This window comes from Cherax quadricarinatus, chromosome 17, assembly GCF_038502225.1.
Source record: "Cherax quadricarinatus isolate ZL_2023a chromosome 17, ASM3850222v1, whole genome shotgun sequence".
Taxonomy (NCBI): domain Eukaryota; kingdom Metazoa; phylum Arthropoda; class Malacostraca; order Decapoda; family Parastacidae; genus Cherax; species Cherax quadricarinatus.
The window spans coordinates 50,876,636-50,892,566 of NC_091308.1; the positions used below are offsets into that span (position 1 = coordinate 50,876,636).

General features: G+C 42.3%; 2 protein-coding genes across 6 annotated transcripts in view; one reads left to right on the top strand and one right to left on the bottom strand.

Moving 5' to 3' along the window:
- Unc50 (Unc50 RNA binding protein) overlaps window positions 1-15,931 on the bottom strand; it is a 254,965-nt gene that overhangs the window by 103,440 nt on the left and 135,594 nt on the right. The window lies entirely within an intron of this gene.
- The window catches only part of LOC128686496 (beta-1,3-galactosyltransferase 1), a 48,759-nt gene continuing 45,693 nt past the window's right edge, over window positions 12,866-15,931 (top strand). Inside the window, exon 1 of one of the 3 annotated variants that reach the window (XM_053773460.2) lies at window positions 12,866-13,199. The gene's annotated coding sequence lies outside the window, so the exon portion shown is untranslated. The remainder of the gene's footprint in view (window positions 13,200-15,931) is intronic. The other 2 variants (XM_053773459.2, XM_053773458.2) reach the window with 2 other exon arrangements.

Consider the following 15,931-nt stretch of genomic DNA (forward strand, 5'->3'; position numbering starts at 1 on the left):
GTATAACAGTACAGTACTATCCAGTGATGGAGTATAACAGTACCATCCAGTGATGGAGTATAACAGTACCATCCAGTGATGGAGTATAACAGTACCATCCAGTGATGGAGTATAACAGTACCATCCAGTGATGGAGTATAACAGTACCATCCCGTGACGGAGTATAACAGTACGATCCAGTGTGGAGTATAACAGTACCATCCAGTGATGGAGTATAACAGTACCATCCAGTGATGGAGTATAACAGTACTATCCAGTGATGGAGTATAACAGTACCATCCAGTGATGGAGTATAACAGTACCATCCAGTGATGGAGTATAACAGTACTATCCAGTGATGGAGTATAACAGTACCATCCAGTGATGGAGTATAACAGTACCATCCAGTGATGGAGTATAACAGTACCATCCAGTGATGGAGTATAACAGTACCATCCAGTGATGGAGTATAACAGTACCATCCAGTGATGGAGTATAACAGTACAGTACCATCCAGTAATGTAGTATAACAGTACCATCCAGTGATGGAGTATAACAGTACCATCCAGTGATGGAGTATAACAGTACCATCCAGTGATGGAGTATAACAGTACCATCCAGTGATGGAGTATAACAGTACCATCCAGTGATGGAGTATAACAGTACCATCCAGTGGAGTATAACAGTACCATCCAGTAATGTAGTATAACAGTACCATCCAGTGGAGTATAACAGTACCATCCAGTAATGTAGTATAACAGTACCATCCAGTGATGTAGTATAACAGTACCATCCAGTAATGTAGTATAACAGTACCATCCAGTGGAGTATAACAGTACCATCCAGTAATGTAGTATAACAGTACCATCCAGTGATGAAGTATAACAGTACCATCCAGTGATGGAGTATAACAGTACCATCCAGTGATGGAGTATAACAGTACCATCCAGTGATGGAGTATAACAGTACCATCCAGTGATGGAGTATAACAGTACCATCCAGTGATGGAGTATAACAGTACCATCCAGTGGAGTATAACAGTACCATCCAGTAATGTAGTATAACAGTACCATCCAGTGGAGTATAACAGTACCATCCAGTAATGTAGTATAACAGTACCATCCAGTGATGTAGTATAACAGTACCATCCAGTGATGGAGTATAACAGTACCATCCAGTGATGGAGTATAACAGTACCATCCAGTGATGGAGTATAACAGTACCATCCAGTGGAGTATAACAGTACCATCCAGTAATGTAGTATAACAGTACCATCCAGTGATGGAGTATAACAGTACCATCCAGTGATGGAGTATAACAGTACCATCCAGTGATGGAGTATAACAGTACCATCCAGTGGAGTATAACAGTACCATCCAGTGATGTAGTATAACAGTACCATCCAGTAATGTAGTATAACAGTACCATCCAGTGATGGAGTATAACAGTACCATCCAGTGATGGAGTATAACAGTACCATCCAGTGATGGAGTATAACAGTACCATCCAGTGGAGTATAACAGTACCATCCAGTGATGAAGTATAACAGTACCATCCAGTGATGGAGTATAACAGTACCATCCAGTGATGGAGTATAACAGTACCATCCAGTGATGGAGTATAACAGTACCATCCAGTGATGGAGTATAACAGCACCATCCAGTGATCCAGTGATGGAGTATAACAGTACCATCCAGTGATGGAGTATAACAGAAGTATAACAGTACCATCCAGTGATGAAGTATAACAGTACCATCCAGTGATGGAGTATAACAGTACCATCCAGTGATGGAGTATAACAGTACCATCCAGTGATGGAGTATAACAGTACCATCCAGTGGAGTATAACAGTACCATCCAGTGATGGAGTATAACAGTACCATCCAGTGATGGAGTATAACAGTACCATCCAGTGATGGAGTATAACAGTACCATCCAGTGATGGAGTATAACAGTACCATCCAGTGATGTAGTATAACAGTACCATCCAGTGATGATGGAGTATAACAGTACCATCCAGTGGAGTATAACAGTACCATCCAGTGATGGAGTATAACAGTACCATCCAGTGATGGAGTATAACAGTACCATCCAGTGATGAAGTATAACAGTACCATCCAGTGATGGAGTATAACAGTACCATCCAGTGATGGAGTATAACAGTACCATCCAGTGATGGAGTATAACAGTACCATCCAGTGATGGAGTATAACAGTACCATCCAGTGATGAAGTATAACAGTACCATCCAGTGATGAAGTATAACAGTACCATCCAGTGATGGAGTATAACAGTACCATCCAGTGGAGTATAACAGTACCATCCAGTGATGGAGTATAACAGTACCATCCAGTGATGGAGTATAACAGTACCATCCAGTGGAGTATAACAGTACCATCCAGTGATGGAGTATAACAGTACCATCCAGTGATGGAGTATAACAGTACCATCCAGTGGAGTATAACAGTACCATCCAGTGATGGAGTATAACAGTACCATCCAGTGGAGTATAACAGTACCATCCAGTGATGGAGTATAACAGTACCATCCAGTGATGGAGTATAACAGTACCATCCAGTGGAGTATAACAGTACCATCCAGTGATGGAGTATAACAGTACCATCCAGTGATGGAGTATAACAGTACCATCCAGTGGAGTATAACAGTACCATCCAGTGATGGAGTATAACAGTACCATCCAGTGATGGAGTATAACAGTACCATCCAGTGGAGTATAACAGTACCATCCAGTGATGGAGTATAACAGTACCATCCAGTGATGGAGTATAACAGTACCATCCAGTGATGGAGTATAACAGTACCATCCAGTGATGGAGTATAACAGTACCATCCAGTGATGAATATAACAGTACCATCCAGTGATGAAGTATAACAGTACCATCCAGTGATGGAGTATAACAGTACCATCCAGTGGAGTATAACAGTACCATCCAGTGATGGAGTATAACTACGTTATATGTTAGGTTGACAATGGTATAAAATACTGACAGGCTGATGATTGAAACGTTTCGCCTACACAGTAGGCTTCTTCAGTCAAATACGGAGGCAGTAGGTGTAGTAGTGAAATGAAGATGATGTAATCAGTCCATCAAGCTTGGAGAAATAGTATATGAGGTGGTCAGTCCCTCAGCCTGGAGAAGAGTTCAGCTCTACAGAGATAAACTCTTCAGGCTGAGAGACTGACCACCTCAAATATTATTTCTCTAAGGTTGATGGACTGATTACATCTTCATTTCACTACTACGCCTACTGCCTCCGTATTTGACTGAAGAAGCCTACTGTAAAGGCGAAACGTTTCAACAATACTCACTGTTGCACACGTGTCTTAATCATCTACTCTACAGCGATTTTTCCCTGGATGGTTAGTGAGGGTTATTTCATGTTAAGGATTAAGGATTTTATTTCTCTGCCTAGTTTACAATGTATAATTACAATTTTTATTTGCCAAGTACAAAGAAAGTCACTATCGTCTCTCCTCAGTGTTGTCACTATTGCAAGGTGGACACTACGTATATATAAAAAGTAATGGTCATAACTATGACCATAATTTTTAAAGGGTCGGACCAGTAAGCCAGCGGAAGGCCTCAGTCAGATGACCAAAAGCTCCAGCTGTGGGTCATCATACGACTAAGACCCGCGTCAGGAAACACTTTTCCTGTTTCCTGACGAACTTTACCTAACCTGACCTAGGTGGACACGGTCACTTGGTTGAAAGGAGACTCCACCACATGTTTTGCATCACCCAGGCTTTGAAGCCGGGTTCTTGTGGTTGTGAGCTGAGTGTACTACCACTTTGCTACACAGGAAGAACATCCTGTGTGAAGGACCACAATAAGCAGTACATCCTGTCTAGCGGCTGTCGCAAACTTTATAAAACATCGTATAACCTTGATTTATATAAACATTTTCATTTTTTTAACTTTTACGTATTTTCGGAATGTTTTTTAAATGCAAATTAAGATATTAACTTTTCTTATATAAGAAATTCATGAAATTTTAAATAAAAAAAAATATTAACGTTAAAAAATTCAGGTTAACGCACAATATGGTTGTGAATAATTCTGATAAAAACCCCAGTGATTCACTCCAGTATTTCACCTCTAAGAGAATTCATATAGCATAAATCTGGAGAAGTAGAGAGAACAATCATCCGGTGTGAGCAGTGTCTTAGGTAAACACGTCTTGAGTGATTATCAAATGGTATACAATACCGACAGGTTGGTATATAAGACACATAGGCAACATTTAGGCAACTTTATTCCGAAACGTTTCGCCTACACAGTAGGCTTCCTAAGTCGAGTACAGAAAGTAGGTAGGAGCAGTACAGATGAGAAGACGATATAATCAGTCCATCATCCTTGAAGTCGTAGATTTGAGGTTGTCAGTCCCTCAGCCTGGAGAAGTTCTGTTCCAAAGTCTGGAACTAACTGAAGATCAAGCGACAGTGTTGAGACTTAAACACGTAAATACGTAAACACGTCTTGTTGATGAAGGAAGTATTTTGGTGCTCAGGGAAGTGGAGAGTGCTTAGTTTGTCTGGGGGATGGATGATTAAGTTACCACTGACACACTGGTGCTGGGTAACAATTGTTCTAGCAACCACTCACTCACACCACACACAACCCTTCCTTTTTTTTACTGTACACTCTTGCTCTGTATCACATAGGTGACGGCAGCTCAACACTGTACTTCAACCATCTGAATAATAATAATAATAATAATAATAATAATAATAATAATAATAATAATAATAAACTGGATTTGTTTCGATGGATGTGTAGTTCGAGAAAGGCATCCCTGTGGCCCAGAAACCCAGGTGCTGGTACGTCAACGATCCCACAAAATACTGCATAAGAACACCACCTTTGTATGGAGAGACAGGCACCTAGCAACATCTGTTGTTGGGGCAATGGATGAATTCCCTACTATGTTTGTTAACTGCTCATTACTCTGTAATTTGTCTATGATTGTAATCATGTCATAACGTTTATCATGATTGTGACCAGCTCTACCTGGAGCTCATTACCTTTGTAAATTCCCATGATTAATGTGTTTATGATTCATTACCTTTGCAATTATTCATGTGTGACCAGCTCTACCTGGAGCTCATTACCTTTGTAACTTGGTCATGATTATGACCAGATCTAGCTCATTACCTTTGTAACTTGCTCAGCTATCAAAACTTTGGAGTCCAGTCCCTGGGCCAATTATGTACCTCTAATCTTTTGACTACCGCCCACAGGATGGGTATGGGGTGCATAAAAACATATTAAACTAACTTTGTATATACTTAATAATGCTTAAATAAAATATTATTATTATTATGAAAAATGTGAGTTATACTATGTCAAACCCTTACCACTTATCTTGACATACTTATACCGACAATATTTAAAGAAATATAATGAATGTGTGGACTTTTCAAAAGGTATTATTAAAATAAAATGAAAATACACACAACTCTGTTGGTGGTCGCGGTAACCCTTAACACATCCTTACCCCAGCAATAACAGTAAGTTTACTCTGCAGATTCATAGAGTTACGTCTCAAGAATGATTTATGTAGGTTTAAATTGTTTGTAAATAATATTATAATTAATACTGTAGCCTTAGACATTAGTATTATATTAGGTAATGCGATTAGGTATATTGTAGTAACTAGCATCTTTGTACAAGAGTTTGAAGCTTGCTGGACGCAAAAGCGCCCTTCTGGAAAAAAAAAATTGTAGGTCAACATCTCTATGGAGCTACCAGCTCAGTGACCATGATGTCTTCAAAATATTGCTGTTTTCCCGACGTGGACAGTCTTGTCCCAGACCCCCGTCGTAAGACAATCTGCTGGGTTTTTTTCCTTAGTATCAGTTAGCCAACGATATTTTGGGAAACACAGGACATCTGAGCTATGGGTTACGAGCGAGTGGACGCTCAACTCAATGGTAAATAACAGCTATGATTGCTGTGACCTGGTACTCGACACAGCAATCTGGGTATTACTTACAACATACTCAGATTGCTGTGTCGAGTACCAGGTAATCCATTACTTGAATTATATAACATGAGCTATGTAACTGGGGAGCTCCCTCAATCTTGGACCAACAGCCTCATCATTCCAATTCCTAAGCCCAATCAACAAAATGCATTTCGCCCAATATCTCTTACTAGCTGCTTGTGTAAAACATTTGAGAGAATGATTCTTAATCGTCTCATGTACAGAATCAAACAATTTTTGTCTCCCCGGTTACATGGTTTCATGCATGGAAGGAGCGTGCATCATTGCATAGCCACCTTTCTCACCCTGCACACTGACAGCTCCTACACTACCTTCCTTGACCTTAAATCCGCTTTCGATGTAGCCAACCGACATGTAATAATTAGTGAACTTGCCAGAATGGATGTTGGAGGATGGCTTCTCCGCTGGATTAAAGGCTACCTGTCCAACAGAAAATCGTCTGTGTTGTTTCAGGGACATAGAAGTGTAACTAAAGACTTTGAATTAGGAACCCCACAGGGAGGTGTGCTCAGTCCCACACTGTTCAATATTCTAATTAATGCATTACTTAATGCTATGCCTAGTCAGCCCCATAATTATGTGATTAGTTTTGCTGATGATATAATGATTCACACCACCGGATTCTCCAACACCCAAAACATTCTTAATCATGTACTAGCCTCGTGTCAGGACCTGGGGTTGATAATCTCTACTGATAAAACAAAGATACTCAATAGGCGTCCTCCTCGACAGAGAGGCACAGTTCGTCAGATCCAATTGCATGATGGGTCTCTTCTAGAATATGTAAGCAGATACAGGTATCTAGGCTTTGAGGTTCCACTACTTGGACCTGTTGTAACAAGACTTTGTCGCCAATACAAAGAACGACTAAGAGCACTTAGAGTTGTGGCAGGGCTTCACCCCAGGTATGGTGCTAATGTTAAAATTGTGAAAATGATATATCTTGCTTATATTAGATCATTGGTTGATTATGCTGCGCCACTACTTGCGCTTGTGTCTGACTGGAAGCTTGGAGGGCTGGAAAAACTGCAGAACGAAGCAATGAGGATCATCCTAGGATGCCCTCGTACTGCCAAAATTTTAAATATGCAAAAAGAACTTGATATTCCAAGCATCATAGATCGTGTTACTGAAAGAAATATCCTAATTGGGGTTAATATGCTCAGGCAAGCTCATTCAAACCCCTGCACAGAAGCCCTCCAAACTTTCCTCAGCACTGGTGAACACTCCTCCAGATGGATCGAAAAGACTGGAACCGACCTCCGCATGAATCAGATACATGATCTATGTCAAGTAAGGCAACAGCGGCACTTCTCCGCTCCATGGAATATTACCCCATTCCAAACTACCATTCCTCCATTTCCCCCCAAACTACTTCTTAAATCACAACCAAAACTTCGCCTTGAAGCCAAACATGAGGCCTTAAGCTGTATTGATAACTTAGTCACACAGCACACACTCTCGCAAATTATTTACGTTGATGGTTCTGTTCACCAATCCACTGGTGCAGCTGGTAGTGCTGCTGTTGTCGTACAGAGTGATGGCTCTCTTAAAGAAATTGGAGCACGCATCAATAATTGGGCCTCTACCCTTCAGACAGAACTGTTTGCCATACTCCTTGCACTGAAATGCATCTATGTATCAAAGATTGACAGTTTAATTGTAACTGATTCTCTGTCATCCATAAATGCTCTCAACTCATTAAGCATAAATTGTGGCATGCTTGTGTCAGAAGCCAGACACAGGTATGGTAGGATTGTGGACAGTGGAGTCAGAGTGCACATGCTGTGGATTCCATCTCACATTGGTCTTCAGATGCATGATAGAACTGATAAATTGGCTAAGCTGTATGCTTTCAAAGAGGGAGTAGATTACAATCTTGGCTTGTCAGGTAGTAGTTTGAGAACAATAATACGAAAAGAACTTCAGCTGAATTTTATGGACTTAAGGCTCAGGGAGATTGACACCAGTGAGTCCATCTATCATCATTCTATCATGCAGGAGGAGCCACATGTCTATGGTGCATCCAACAAAATAAGCAGACTCTTGGATGTCACTACCGCCCGGCTCCGGCTGGGTTACAAGTATCTTTGGCAGGTTAAATCACCACCACCAGATGTAGACCAAACGAAATGTAAACTTTGCCAGATGGATTATTGTCACACCCTGCGTCATTATGTACTGGAGTGCGATAAAATTAATGAATTTAGAAACAACTCACTCAGAAGTGTTCAAGAAATGGCTAAGTATTTTATCCACAGTGGTATATTACAGACCATTCTGGAGAAATACCCTGACTTTGCTAGCTGTAAATAAAGCATTACCACATATGTGCATGTGTGTGTGTGTGTGTGTGTGTGTGTGTGTGTGTGTGTGTGTGTGTGTGTGTGTGTGTGTGTGTGTGTGTGTGTGTGTTTGTGTGTGTTTGTGTGTATGTGTGTGAGTGTGTGTGTGAGTGTGTGTGTGTGTGTGTGTGTGTGTGTGTACTCACCTATTTGTACTCACCTATTTGTGGTTGCAGGGGTCGAGTCCTAGCTCCTGGCCCCGCCTCTTCACCGGTTGCTACTAGACCCTCTCTCTCCCCGCTCCATGAGCTTTTGTGTGTGTGAGTATGAGTGTGTGTGTGTGTATGAGTGTGTGTGTGTGAGTGTGTGTGCGTGTGTGTGTATGAGTTTGTGTGTGTGTGTGTGTGTGTGTGTGTGTGTGTGTGTGTGTGTGTGTGTGTGTGTGTGTGTGTGTGTGTGTGTGTGTGTGTGTGTGTGTGTATGAATTTGTATGTGTGTGTGTGTGTGTGTGTGTGAGAGAGAGAGACTCAGCAATCAACATTTGCACCAATAACTCACTACAGTTGTGACCGGGTGTGGAAGTGTGAATTGCTCATTACTCTAAAATTTGTTCATGATTGCAGCCATGTATAAACGTAAGTAACCATTCTTACAGTATTCATTACCTTTGTAACTTGTGAGTTCATTACCTTTGTAACTTGTGAGTTCATTACCTTGTACCTAGTTCAGCCATCAAAACTTTGGAGCCCGGTCCCTGGACCCATTGTGTACCTCTGTAATCTGTAAATACCTTTGTAACTTGTAATGATTGTGACTAGACCTACCTGGAGTTCATTACCTTTGTAAATTGTGAGTTCATTACCTTTGTAAATTGTGAATTCATTACCTCTGTAACTTGCTCAGCTATCAAAACTTTGAGGCCCAGTCCCTGGACCCATTATGTACCTCTGTAATCTTTTGACTACCGCCCACAGGATGGGTATGGGGTGCATAATAAACATATTAAACTAAAAACTGATTGCTGTGACTACCCTAAGAATATTAGACCAAAGCTAGTAGTTCCTTACACACAACCATTAGTCACGGAAACGTCCAAAGATTTCTGGGACCCCTAAGGGTGCTGTAGGGCTAGTTTCCGCGCGCGCTCAACCAAAAATTATGGAAATTGAGTTATATATACCGAAAAATAGCTTAACTCTTTGGCAACACAATGGTACCAGAATGAAGGTTCTACGACGTTTCTACAAGAAATTATAGTCATTTATATCAGGTATGATGACGGCGATGTGGGTAGCGCGTCTGCTCACAGCCCATATATTTTTCGGAAAATTTTCCTTGTTTTTTATCTCTTTTTTTCTTACATTATTCTTTCTAATATAATAACTGACTATTTGGCATCATAAAACAATACGCGGAGCTTATCCGTAGACTTAGAGACAACCAGGCACCATATGGGAACGCTCGGCAGTGTTCCCGCTCCCGAGAGTGCCAGGAGAAATCACTTCATTATTACGCTTATATATCAACTCTACGGCTTATTTATCTATCAGAATTGATCTATTATTATATAATAAACACTATAAATAACATACAAACATGTTATATACTCTAGACTGAATAAAATAAGCCATAATATGGCGAGAGACCATCGAGAATATTTCGATATAAATGAGTGAATCCTCTCATGTATTCTTTGGTCTCTGAGTAAGAGAAAACGGTATTTTGAAGAGGTTAACTGCACTAGAACATCAGTTTACTAAGAAATACACCCAAACAAACGCGATTTTCGCGATTTTTTTTTTTTTTTTTTTGAGAAGGTGGGCCGGCCGGCGCTCCAGGCCGATATCTCGGAAGTAACTTATTCACCTAAATTCCATAATTCTTCCTTTATTACTTAATTAAATGGAATAATATTCACAGAAATTGTAAAATAATGATTTCTCTATTTACTAAAGCTATTTTTGGGGAAATATTCCAATTATTTTGGGATTTATGTGGGAGTAAAGGGCAGATATTTTGCAACATTCCAAGAACTAACAAACTTTATTTTTTGTGAAGTAAAGATAAGACATTTAGAGGACATTATAGCTTTAGAAAGTCGTATTAACATTGTTCTCTCGGCACCAAGTGTCCAAACAACCTTACGTCGTCCCATATAGGAATAAATTTGGTCAAAAGGGTATTTTCAGTAAATCAGTCCTTTTCAGTCTTTTCTCAGTTATTGTTTGAGGTATATTTTTGATAAATATTTTTAACAAAGAGTGAAAACACTGTCTTGTGCACCAAAACTGGAGGAAATCGGACGGTAAACAAAAGAGCTACAATTTTTTGTCCGACGCCACCCTAAGGTGTTGTTGGAGTTAGTGATAATATTTAACATCTTGCAAAAATCAGTCCTTCACTGCACGTGGCGCCTTGGAGGGGGAAGCCATTAGAAATGTCAGTAGCCTGGGTAGAATCAGGGGATTTCTAGCTAGTATAGACTCCAAAAACCAAATAAGTCTGTTTTAGTTCGTGCATGGAGGCAGGAATTTCCTGTAACTTGGTCGATTCTCAAAAGTATATCTCAGGAGTGGTTGTGAGGACAGGTCTCGGAGTCTTGTGTTGTGTCCAGAGTTACTGCGGTGTTCTTGTGTTGTGTCCAGAGTGACTGCTGTGTTCTTGTGTTGTGTCCAGAGTTACTGCGGTGTTCTTGTGTTGTGTCCAGAGTGACTGCTGTCTTCTTGTGTTGTGTCCAGAGTGACTTGTGTTCTTGTGTGTCCAGAGTGACTGCTGTGTTCTTGTGTTGTGTCCAGAGTGACTGCTGTGTTCTTGTGTTGTGTCCAGAGTGACTGCTGTGTTCTTGTGTTGTGTCCAGAGTGACTGCAGTGTTCTTGTGTCCAGAGTAACTGCTGTGTTCTTGTGTCCAGAGTGACTGCTGTGTTCTTGTGTTGTCCAGAGTGACTGCTGTGTTCTTGTGTTGTGTCCAGAGTGACTGCTGTGTTCTTGTGTTGTGTCCAGAGTGACTGCTGTGTTCTTGTGATGTGTCCAGAGTGACTGCTGTGTTCTTGCGTTGTGTCCAGAGTGACTGCTGTGTTCTTGTGTTGTGTCCAGAGTGACTGCTGTGTTCTTGTGGTGTCCAGAGTGACTGCTGTGTTCTTGTGTTGTGTCCAGTGACTCCTGTGTTCTTGTGGTGTCCAGAGTGACTGCTGTGTTCTTGTGTTGTGTCCAGAGTGACTGCTGTGTTCTTGTGTTGTGTCCAGAATGACTGCTGTGTTCTTGTGTTGTGTCCAGAGTGACTACTGTGTTCTTGTGTTGTGTCCAGAGTGACTGCTGTGTTCTTGTGTTGTGTCCAGAGTGACTGCTGTGTTCTTGTGTTGTGTCCAGAGTGACTGCTGTGTTCTTGTGTTGTGTCCAGAGTGACTGCTGTGTTCTTGTGTTATGTCCAGTGACTGCTGTGTTCTTGTGTTGTGTCCAGAGTGACTGCTGTGTTCTTGTGTTGTGTCCAGAGTGACTGCTGTGTTCTTGTGTTGTGTCCAGAGTGACTGCTGTGTTGTGTTGTGTCCAGAGTGACTGCTGTGTTCTTGTGTTGTGTCCAGAGTGACTGCTGTGTTCTTGTGTTGTGTCCAGAGTGACTGCCGTGTTCTTGTGTTGTGTCCAGAGTGACTGCCGTGTTCTTGTGTTGTGTCCAGAGTGACTGCCGTGTTCTTGTGTTGTGTCCAGACTGCCGTGTTCTTGTGTTGTGTCCAGAGTGACTGCTGTGTTCTTGTGTTGTGTCCAGAGTGACTGCTGTGTTCTTGTGTTGTGTCCAGAGTGACTGCTGTGTTCTTGTGTTGTGTCCAGAGTGACTGCTGTGTTCTTGTGTTGTGTCCAGAGTGACTGCTGTGTTCTTGTGTTGTGTCCAGAGTGACTGCTGTGTTCTTGTGTTGTGTCCAGAGTGACTGCTGTGTTCTTGTGTTGTGTCCAGAGTGACTGCTGTGGTCTTGTGTTGTGTCCAGAGTGACTGCTGTGTTCTTGTGTTGTGTCCAGAGTGACTGTGTTCTTGTGTTGTGTCCAGAGTGACTGCTGTGTTCTTGTGTTGTGTCCAGAGTGACTACTGTGTTGTGTCCAGAGTGACTGCTGTGGTCTTGTGTTGTGTCCAGAGTGACTGCTGTGTTCTTGTGTTGTGTCCAGAGTGACTGCTGTGTTCTTGTGTTGTGTCCAGAGTGACTGCTGTGTTCTTGTGTTGTCCAGAGTGACTGAGGTCTTCGACATCTCACAAGTTTCCACAGATCACAAGTTCCCACAGTTACCATAACAGTTATGTCTTCTAAGCCACTTACTGTGCTAAATAAACACAGCAAATTTATTGCATTCAGGATAACGGTAAATCAGTTTACATTCATGAGTTTAGTCACTAAGGATGACAATTTCGTTATATTGTGGCTAGTTTAAAACAGGAAAACTGACACCCGCAAGATACTTGCCATCAAGCACTTGTATAACCACATATGTAAAGAACTAAACGTACACAAACATATACGAAAAGTTCCTTTGAACATTCAAAGATATATTCAGCATAATGTATGTTAAATAAAGAAGGTAATAGATGAGAAGGAGTGTAGGAGATGTTAGTGTGGTGGGAGCGTGTGGTAAGAGGAGCAGCAACCTTGGTGTTAGTGGTGGCCAGAGTAACATCAATAGTGTAGCAGCAGGCAGCTGCCTCTCATCTACCACCATCACAACACTATACATGTGTATCACTGCCTCACACATCTCATCATCACTCTACACTCACAGTTAGTGAGTGTACGTGTTAACACAACATTTACAGTTAGTGTCTGCATCTTCAACGTCAACAATGACCAAACATTCAATATTGATTGTCAAGAATAAAAACAAAATTGCCGTAGCTACCAGAACACTACTTCTATCAACCTTTTTTACTGTAAGTTTTTATTTAGACATCAATGTTAACTTTTACAATGGTTTAATGTAGTAAATCAGGTAGAACTGAACATAAAACAATGTAACATTCAGATCCTCATGTTGTATATAATTGTATTTTGTTATTTAAACACAAATACATGCCGACTTACCCTCCTTAGTGATTTTAACATAAGTAAATTATCATGAAAATCAATGAGAGATTAAAAACAAATAAGGAATATTTTGGCAGCACATGACAAGTGTCCCTCCCCATAGCTATTTTCATTCTGTCCCGTGACTGTTTTCCTTCATACTAAATTTGGTCTGGACATGATCACGTAACCCACTGCACTCACTGTCTAATATTATAAGATATTTGTAACCTAACTAACCGGGAAAATTGTGTTCACCTCCTCTATGTCACACTGCCTTTAGTTGCTAACAATGACAGAATTTACAATATATTCCGAACATTGGTTGTTAACAATAAGATATTCCGAACATTGGTTGTTAATAATAAGATATTCCGAACATTGGTTAACAATATAACAAACAGTTTCACTTGATTTACTCAGTCTTCATTTTTAGGACACTTGTAGAGGTTGTAATACATCCTGGATTACATATTCTCCTGGACTCAGGTCCAGGATGAATATCACTATTTTATTTCTAGTCCGTTTTTCACTTTTTTTTAATGAGAGTAATGTGTCACGAAGAACAAGAAACATGTACATACCATTAGTGAAATACTAGTCAGAGGGTCTTGTCTGCCTGAGCAGAAAAAACCTGTCCAAAGCAACTTTAAACCTTGCATTTGCTTGTTCCACTTCTCTTCTTCAGAAATAATTCACCTGACACACACAGATCAAAGGATATTCCAAAGTATTTCACTGAAGTTGGTCTTGATATATGACTTCCTCGTTACACTACAAAGTATTACCACAACTTTACCTTTCCAATCATACAGTATACATTCTGTTTTCTTCACTTAAGCAACAGCTGATCTTCAAGAAGGCGTTGGACAAACATCTAAAGTCAGTACCTGACCAGTAGGGCTGTGGTGTATCTTACGTCAATTTTCGTGAGGCTAGCAGTAACAGCCTGGTTGATCAGGCCTGATCTACAGCGAGACCTGATCACAGATCGAACCGCGGGGGTGGTGACCCACGAAACCCTCTCCAGGTATACTCCAGGTAGTGAATATAGTTAAGTTGCTGTGTTGCTTCACTGGTCTGTGTTGCTTCACTGGTCTGTGCTGCTTCACTGGTCTGTGTTGCTTCACTGGTCTGTGTTGCTTCACTGGTCTGTGTTGCTTCACTGGTCTGTGTTGCTTCACTAGTCTGTGTTGCTTCACTGGTCTGTGTTGCTTCACTGGTCTGTGTTGCTTCACTGGTCTGTGTTGCTTCACTGGTCTGTGTTGCTTCACTGGTCTGTGCTGCTTCACTGGTCTGTGTTGCTTCACTGGTCTGTGTTGCTTCACTGGTCTGTGCTGCTTCACTGGTCTGTGTTGCTTCACTGGTCTGTGTTGCTTCACTGGTCTGTGTTGCTTCACTGGTCTGTGTTGCTTCACTAGTCTGTGCTGCTTCACTAGTCTGTGCTGCTTCACTGGTCTGTGTTGCTTCACTGGTCTGTGTTGCTTCATCCAAGCAAGTGGCCTTACCCTCAGCCAGACTGTCATCCCAGGTACACCACCCTCTCCCAGGACCCAAGGAACACAACCCCCTCCCTGTACCCCAGGAACCCCCCCAGTACCACAGTACCACAGGTACACCACCCCTCCCAGTACCCCAGGTACTCCACGCCCTCCCAGTACCCCAGGTACACCACCACCCTCCTAGGACCCGAGGAAAACCACCCCCTCCCAGTACCTCAGGTATACCATCCCCTCCCAGTACCTCAGGTACACCACCCCATTAGTACCCCAGGTGCACCACCCTTCCCAGTATCCCAGGTACATCACCACACTCCTAGTACCCAAGGTACACCACCATTCTCCCACTACCTCAGGTACACCATCCCCTCCCAGTACCCCAGCTACACCACCACCCTCTAAGTACCTCAGGTACACCATCCCCTCCCAGCACCTCAGGTAAACCACTCTCCCAGTACCTCAGGAACACCAACCCCCCTAGTACCCCAGGTATGCCACCCTTCCCAGTACCCCAGGTACATCACTCTCCTACCCCAGGTACACCACCACTCATCCAGTACCTCAGGTACACCACCACCCTCCCAGTACCTCAAGTACACCATCCCCTCCCAGTACCTCAGGTACACCACTCTCCAGGACCTCAAGTACACCACCCCCCTAGTAACCCAGGTACACCATCCTTCCCAGCACCCCAGGTACATCACCACTCTCCTAGTACCTCAAGTACACCATCTCCCCATACTACGGGTACACCACACCCAGTACCATAGGTACACCACCCCTCCCAGTAACCCAGGTACACCGTCACCCTCCCAGTACCACAGGTACACCACCCTCCCAGTACCACAGGTACACCACTTCCAGAACCCAGGTACACCACCACCCTCCCAGTACCCCAGGTACATTACCCCCTCCCAGTACCCCAGATACACTACCCTCCCAGTACCCCAGGTACACCACCTCTCAGTACCGCAGGTACACCAACCCCTCCCAGTACCACATGCACCACCTTCCCAGTACCCCAGGTACATTACCCCCTCCCAGTACCCCAGATACACCACCCTCCCAGTACCCCAGGTACACCACCACCCTCCCAGTGC